The 6,449-nt window shown below is 47.1% G+C and overlaps 1 protein-coding gene across 3 annotated transcripts in view; it reads left to right on the forward strand.

Annotated features, from left to right (window-relative positions):
• PTPRJ (protein tyrosine phosphatase receptor type J) overlaps positions 1-6,449 on the forward strand; it is a 191,066-nt gene that overhangs the window by 95,929 nt on the left and 88,688 nt on the right. The window lies entirely within an intron of this gene.

Below are 6,449 nucleotides of genomic sequence, written 5' to 3' on the forward strand. Positions count from 1 at the left end.
GCTGGGATTACAGGGGCCCGCTACCACGCCCAGCTAATTTTTGTATTTTGAGCATGTTGGGCAGGCTGGTCTTGAACTCCTGACCTTGTGATCCCCCTGCCTCGGCCTCCCAAAGTGCTGGGATTACAGGTGTGAGCCACTGTGCCTGGCCTTATTTATTTATTTTTGAGACAGGGTCTCACTCTATCACCCAGGCTGGAGTGCAGTGGTGCAGTCATAGCTCACTGCAGCTTGGAACTCTTGGGCTGAAGTGATTCTTCTTCCTTAGCCTCCCCAGTATCTAGGACTATAGTGCCACCATGCCTGGCTAATTTAAAATTTTTTTTTGTGTGTGTGTGTCGTGGAGATGGGTTCTCACTGTGTTGCTCAGGCTGGTCTTGAACTCTTGGGCTCAAGCGATCTTCCCATCTTGGCCTCCCAGAGTGCTGCGATTACAGGCGTGGGCCACCACACCTGTCCTGTGCTAGGCTCTTAACGTCCTTCCCAGATGTTATGTCCCTTCCCTTGGTGGCTGCTGCTTTCTGCCACATTTTACCTTGCCGTTCCGCACCTTCTATCATGTCTCCTTTTCCAGCCTCATTCCCTGAGATGTAGCCGGAGTTCCAGTTCAGCCAACCTGCCCGTTGTTTTCTCTCCTGGAACTGGGTGTTTGAGTCTCCTGCATGGAGTGTTCTTCCTTCCCAGCTAAAGTCCTGGTCATCCCATTTCCATCTGAAAGGCCCCCTTGTTCATGAAGCCTCTCATGGTCCTTCCCCCTACCCCAACCAGGTATACTTTCTCTCCTCTTGGAATTACCCTATAGGAAGAACATGGTGGCTTGACCTGGGTTCCAGTCTCACCCATCTGTTTACCTGGGGAGTGATCTTGAGTGGGTCAATTTATGTTCTCAGTGCCTTACAAAATGGGGCAGAGGATACCTAACCCCCAGGAGCTGGTGCGGCTGGGGTACCTTACACAGGGCCTGACTGTAGTAGCTTCTCTCCAAGCATTGGTGTCTTACCTCTTCTGTTTCTCTAATGGTGTTTTGCACATTCATTGTTGTATTAGAGTTTGTTTTTTTGTCTTACCTTGTTTTAATAAATTATAATCTTATGGGAGATGACACTGTCGTTTCTTTGTTTCATATATAAAAAGTGTTTTGCTGATATACGTAGAATCAAGTCGGTCTGGAGTTACTCTGGATAAGGGATGAAATCAGGGAGCTCTTGTGTTCAAAGGGGCCTTCTTCCCTTTTTTGGTTCTTTCTCCTCATTTTTTAGCTTCCATTTTTACTTCCTTTAGTATTGAGAAAGTACCAGGCTCACTTCAAAGAGTTGACTTCAAAGCTCCCACCAGCTCAGAAATACTTGCCACTGAAGCCTGTAGGAATTGGCATCAATGGAAGACCCTGTGGCGGTTGCATTTAAGATTTTTTTGGGGACTTCTATTTTTATAATTCTTTTAAATGGTAAAGGGGGAGGGTTACAAAATATCTGCGCCTTTAAGATATCAAACATAAGCCAGTGAAGTTCCAAAAAAAAAAAAAAAAAGATGTCTTAGAGAAATGAAAAGGATTTTACAATTGGTAGAAAAGAACAACTCTTTTTTCTTTTTCTTTTTCTTTTTTTGTTTTTGAGATGGAGTTTCGCTCTTGTTGTACAGGCTGGAGTGCAATGGCGCCATCTCAGCTCACCGCAACCTCCACCTCCCCAGTTCAAGTGATTCTCCTGCCTCAGCCTCCCGAGTAGCTGGGATTACAGGCACGGGCCACTATGCCCGGCTAATTTTGTATTTTAGTAGAGACGGGGTTTCTCCATGTTGGTCAGGCTGGTCTTGAACTCCCGACCTCAGGTGATCCACCTGGCTTGGCCTCCCAAAGTGGTAGGATTATAGGCATGAACCACTGTGCCTGGCCAAGTCTTTTTTCTTAAAAAAAAAAAAAAAAAAAAGTTACTTTTACTGTTTTGTCCTAGTTACAAGATCTTAGGACAGAAATAAAGCCTTAACTTGTATGTAACATTTTCCAAGATGGCTAAGTGGGGTTGCAGGTTACATAGCAGAAAACAGAGGCTTGGGCCTGTTGAGACCTCACACCCAGTTCTTCTTGGAGCTGTGGGTGTGGGCTGAAAGAGAAGACAGGGAGATTAAAGACCAGTGATTTCCCTCCATGGACCCTTTGATGCTCTTGTTTGTTGATTTTTTGAGGCTTGGAGTGACCGACTCTTCCAGGAATGAGAAATGGAATCCCTCTCAGTTTTGATGGTAGTCCCAAAATATATTTCCTGAAGGCCTACTCTGTGTCTCAGCACCATGCCAGGACTCCCCCCGACAGCCTTACGGAGCGTGCTACAGTCTTCCTCATCCAATATCCTGCCACCTGCCCACTCATTCACCCTCGGCCCTACCCCATGCCTTTGCACGAATCTTTCCAGCCTGAGCAGCCTGAGATGGGTCTTTTTCCCTGCTCCGAAATCCTGACCTCATAATGGCTCATGAATCCCTATTCAACCTTCAAGACCTGGTTCAAGGGTTAAATCCTTTAAGAAGACTTCTTCTGATTTTTCCCCAGCTGGTTGCTTTGTTCTCCAGCGATTTGTAACCTTGTGAACAAATATTCTACTCATTTTATTCTACTGAAATGATCTGTTTACACTTATCTCCCTGCAAATTGTATCCTGCCCTTCAATGGCTAAGTGAATGGCATAAACAGATGCTATAGGAATTGAGACTAAGTTGGAGCTGGGTGATCAGGGAAGGTTTTAAGGAAGAGATCTGGGACAAATAGCTAAAGATGGATTCAGTGTTTTTTTTTTTTTCTTTTTCTTTGTTTTTTTTTGAGGTGGAGTCTTGCTCTGTTGCCCAGTCTGGAGTGCAATGGTGCGATCTTGGCTCACTGCAACCTCTGCCGCCCAGATTCAAGCAATTTTCCTGCCTCAGCCTCCCAAGTAGCTGGGATGACAGGAGCCCACCACCACGCTTGGCTAATTTTGTGTTTTTAGTAGAGACAGGTTTTCACCATGTTGGCCAGGCTGGTCTTGAACTCCTGACCTCAGGTGATCCACCCACCATGGCCTCCCAAAGGGCTGAGATTACAGGCATGAGCCACCGTGCCCGGCCTGATGGATTCAGTTTATGTGCAAAATTTAAGAGGATGGGTTTCGGCAGTTCAGGTTGTTAGGAGACAAGGGTGGAAAGGTGTCCTGGAGCCCTACAGAGATGGGCTTCAAGTGCCAGCCAAGGTGTTTGACCATTTTTAGAAGAGGAATGAGATGATTAAAGTGGAACTTTTAGGAAGAGTAGGAGTGAGCGGGATGGATTTAAAAGGCGGAGTGAGAGGCATCAGGAAGGCTGGGTAGGAGAGCATTGCTACAGTCTAGGAAGGAGGTGGCAGGGGTGTAGACCAGGGATCACAAAGCAATGGCTTGCCATCTGTTTCTGTATACCCAGAGAGCTAAGAATGGTTTGTACCTTATTAAATGGTTGAAAAAAATCAAAAGAATATATGCTGTGATATGTGGAAATTCTGTGAAATTCAAATGTCAGTGTCTGTAAATAGTTTTTTTTTTTTTTTTTTTTTTTTTTTTGTGGAACACAGCCATACTTTTCATTTATGCATTGTTTGTGGTTGCTTTCACACAATCATGCCAGCCCTGAGTAGTTGCTGCAGAGACCATATGGCCTGCAAAGACTAAAATATGTACTTATGTACTATCTGGCTCTTTCCAGAAAAAATTAGCAGACCCCAGGTGTAGACCAACCAGGGTGAATGAGTGTATGACTGGAAATGCAAAGACGGGCAGGATCAAGGGACAGTTTAGAGCAGGGGTGTCCAATCTTTTGGTTTCCCTGGGCCACACTGGAAGAAGAATTGTCTTGGGCCCCACATAAAATACACCAACACTAACAATAGCTGATGAGCTAAAAAAAAAAAAAAAAATCACAAAAAAATCTCAAAATGTTTTAAGAAAGTTTATGAATTTGTGTTGGTCTGCATTCAAAGCCATGGTGGGCTGCATGCGGGCCATGGGTTGGCCAAGCTTGGTTTAGAGGAGGACGCAGTACGGGAGAGTTTTCCCTTCTCTTCTGATGTAACTCCATGTCTTGGTGGCGGTGTTCTAGATGTAGGCATCTTTAGGCAGGGGAGTGTGCGTGGAAGGGTGAAAGGGTTGTGCCTTCATGACGCTCGTGTGTGTGTGTGTGTTTGTGTGTGTGAGTGATGCTGAGCTAGTCTTAAGAGTAAACGCAGACACTGGATGGTAGCGAGTTTAGTGCAGTTTTTATGGAGGGACAGCTTGCTGCCTGCTGATGAAGCCGGACAAGACTGGGTAGTGAAGTCAAAGGCCCACACCTAACTCTGAGGCTCTTGGGGGCAACTGTGTTGTGCAGAGAAGGTAGGAGGGCAGAGGAAGAGGAGGAGCGGCCCCTGGGAGAATGCCTTCTACCCAGCTGCAGCTTCTCAAGGGTGTGTTTGCGTCTGACCTAAGGTGTTGGAGCTCTTTGTTTCTGGCTGTGTTCAGGCTTTCCCCCGCTTGCCTTTAGGGGAAGCTGATGACTGCTTTAGAGTAAAGAGAGGGCCAGGAGGTCAACTTCCCTACAGTCCCGTGCCTGCTTCTGGGTTGGGGCTGGGGAGAGTGCTGCCCACTGAACTCTCTAAATGTTAAAAGATACAAAGAGGAAGCACAGAGTGAAAAGGGAGACCCCAGAGGACAGCAGAACATCCCGAAGCATATCCCCCATCAGAGAAGAGGCATGATTTTCACCTGGCTTGCAGGTGCAGGATGGGCATCTCAGATGCTGTGAGTCTGAGGGCAGATGCCCATCAGTCCAGGACAGTTCCTGGGGACAAAAGCCTCTTCCCACCTTTAGAGAAATTGAGTCTTATTGCTAGAAAATATTTTAGAGAGGTTCTGGTCTAAGCCTCTCATTTTGCAGATGAGAAGCCACCCAAGGCCCAAGATGGATGGATTTATCAAAGCCGGTTGGTGCTGGAACTTGGATTTAATTTCAGGTCTTTTATTATTACTATGGAACAAATCTTAACTTTTTCAAGTGCATACCATGTGCCCGGCTATGTGCTGGATGTAGATGCTTTATCTGCAGGTTTAATCTTCACTACAACTATGGGAAGTAGCTATTGTCTCTCTTTTGCAAGTGTGAAGAGTGAGGCTTAGAAAGGCCAACTTGCCTGTGATCGGGTAACTCAAGAGGGAAATTGGATCAGAGTCCATCTGAGACTGACTCCAGAGCCAATGTTCTTAGCCAATAGGGGCACATAAAACTGTTCTGAGTGGCTTCCTAGCTCCTGTTTCCAGTGTCCAATCCATTCTCGGTTTCTGTTCATTCATCAGATGTGCACTGAGTACCTGCAAGAAGTCAGAAGGGTGTTGGGTTGGTGAGGACAGATTGTATACCATCTTGGCTTTGGCCGAGCCAAACAAAAGCCAAAGATCGGCAAAGATAGGGAATGATTGTTCTTGGCCTCAGCTCCACGCTTCCCTCCTCTGTAAAACTGCCCCTGACACCCCGGCAGGATTGAATTCCTCCACCTTTAAGCTCCCAGAGTAACTCAGCTGTGTCTTTAGCACTTCACACTGTGTCATGCCTCCCCTTGGGCCCTAAGGCCAAGAGCATGTGCCATTTATTTTTGTATTCCTACTTCTATAGCCCAGTGCCTATTAGCCCAGTGCATATTGGGGGCACTCAGGAATTGTTGAGTGAATAAAAGAATGAATGAATACAGACCCAGATTGTCAACGATTCTCAAACCTTATTTTACAAAAGAATCACTTGAAAAGCTGGTTAAAGATCAAACTCCTGAGCCCTACTCCTGGTGATTGACTCCTAGGTTTGGGGTGGGACCCCAGAATCTGAATTTCCCGGAAGCGCCCAGGTGTTTCTGATGCGGGTGGTCTGCAAACCACACTTGCAGCAACCCTGGCACAGGTGCCCAGCCTTCTGGAATAAAGACAGGAACTAAGCATTAAAAATAGCACGCCATTCATTTGCTTGTGCCGAGCCGCCAAGTGCCCCCTCCTGCCGGCGACAGGTCCGGATGTGGGCCAGTTCTCAGCCCAGGGAAAATGAACAGTGTCTTCTCCGTGGTGCCCAGAACAGTCTGAGTCAGTGGAATGTGCTGGCCAGTCAGGCAGAAGGGAACTTCCACTTCTTTTTTAAAACCTTGGTGGGAACTGTGCTGGCAAGGCAAACAGGGAGGAGAGGAAGCTCCATGTGGGGCTTGGGCTTGGCGGACGACTTGGGGCTGGCCGGACTTTGGGTGGCCGCCGAGGACCATTGCTAAATATGCCCCTTTCGTCCTGAAATAGTCACTTCCCCGGCTGGCTTTTGTGTTGGTCGGTCGCCACAAATGCGTGGCTGTTGTTCAAGGAGGCCTCCTGGGATATAAAAAGAGAGAATGGGGCCAGGCTGCAGCCAGGGCTGTGCAGGAAGACAGGAGAGCTGCCTTTTCTCCT

Source organism: Pan troglodytes, chromosome 9 (genome assembly GCF_028858775.2).
Source record: "Pan troglodytes isolate AG18354 chromosome 9, NHGRI_mPanTro3-v2.0_pri, whole genome shotgun sequence".
Taxonomy (NCBI): Eukaryota; Metazoa; Chordata; class Mammalia; order Primates; family Hominidae; genus Pan; species Pan troglodytes.